Source organism: Schistocerca cancellata, chromosome 11, assembly GCF_023864275.1.
Source record: "Schistocerca cancellata isolate TAMUIC-IGC-003103 chromosome 11, iqSchCanc2.1, whole genome shotgun sequence".
NCBI lineage: Eukaryota > Metazoa > Arthropoda > Insecta > Orthoptera > Acrididae > Schistocerca > Schistocerca cancellata.
In genome coordinates this window covers 22,822,044-22,822,995 of record NC_064636.1, presented here as the reverse complement: position 1 = coordinate 22,822,995, position 952 = coordinate 22,822,044, and positions in this window count along the sequence as shown.

Sequence of the window (952 nt, the reverse complement as noted above, 5' to 3'; positions counted from 1 at the left end):
CGGTGGTCTAGCGGTTCTGGCGCTGCAGTCCGGAACCGCGGGACTGCTACGGTCGCAGGTTCGAATCCTGCTTCGGGCATGGGTGTGTGTGATGTCCTTAGGTTAGTTAGGTTTAAGTAGTTCTAAGTTCTAGGGGACTTATGACCTAAGATGTTGAGTCCCATAGTGCTCAGAGCCATTTGAACCATTTTTTTAGTGCTAAAGATGATTATATTGATGGCACAACCTTCGAAACTTCGCTGCTAAATTTCACAGGCACACAGTTTGCGACTTGTAAGCAGCCATAGTTGCACAAATCGTTGGGCAAGTGACGCTTGTGAAACGCATCATTCTGGACCAACCATTGTTTCGAAAACCCCGGCTGAGCAGAAAAGGGTGCTGTTTGCGAAAAGGAAGGTGTTGTCAACGCAACAGCGCATACCGATTGCCTTGGTCAGACTTTTTTTCGAATTGTTGTAATGCCAATGTAAACAAGAGTTATATCTCTGTACTTTCACGAATCTTGCAAATCTTTTAAATAAATCTTAAGTTTCCATTTAAAAAAACTTAATCAGTTCTGTATCTCAGCTGATGAGAGTGAAAGAGTATAAATTGCGTAACAAAATTACGTGACTGACCTACAGATAATTACTATCAGTTTCACTGGAGGAAAGTAAACGCTTTATAATTGTAGGGTAATATGTGAAAGTTTACTACGCTTGTTCACTTTCTGTCAGTTTACGAGTGTACTCGAAACAGCAGGCGTTGGAATAATCGCGATATGAGAGACATTTCCTTTCCCCGGCTGGAAATTTCCGGTTTGGTTGCAAAGAGATCTATTAAGAGGCTTCCGTTAACTGCACGCTGAGTCTATAAATACGCCGTGATTTTTTTTTTTTTCCTCTCCCTTCCCCCTTGCTCAGATTCGCTATCTGCCTTTTCGGCTCTTGTGTTGCAGCTTTCTGCCGAATTC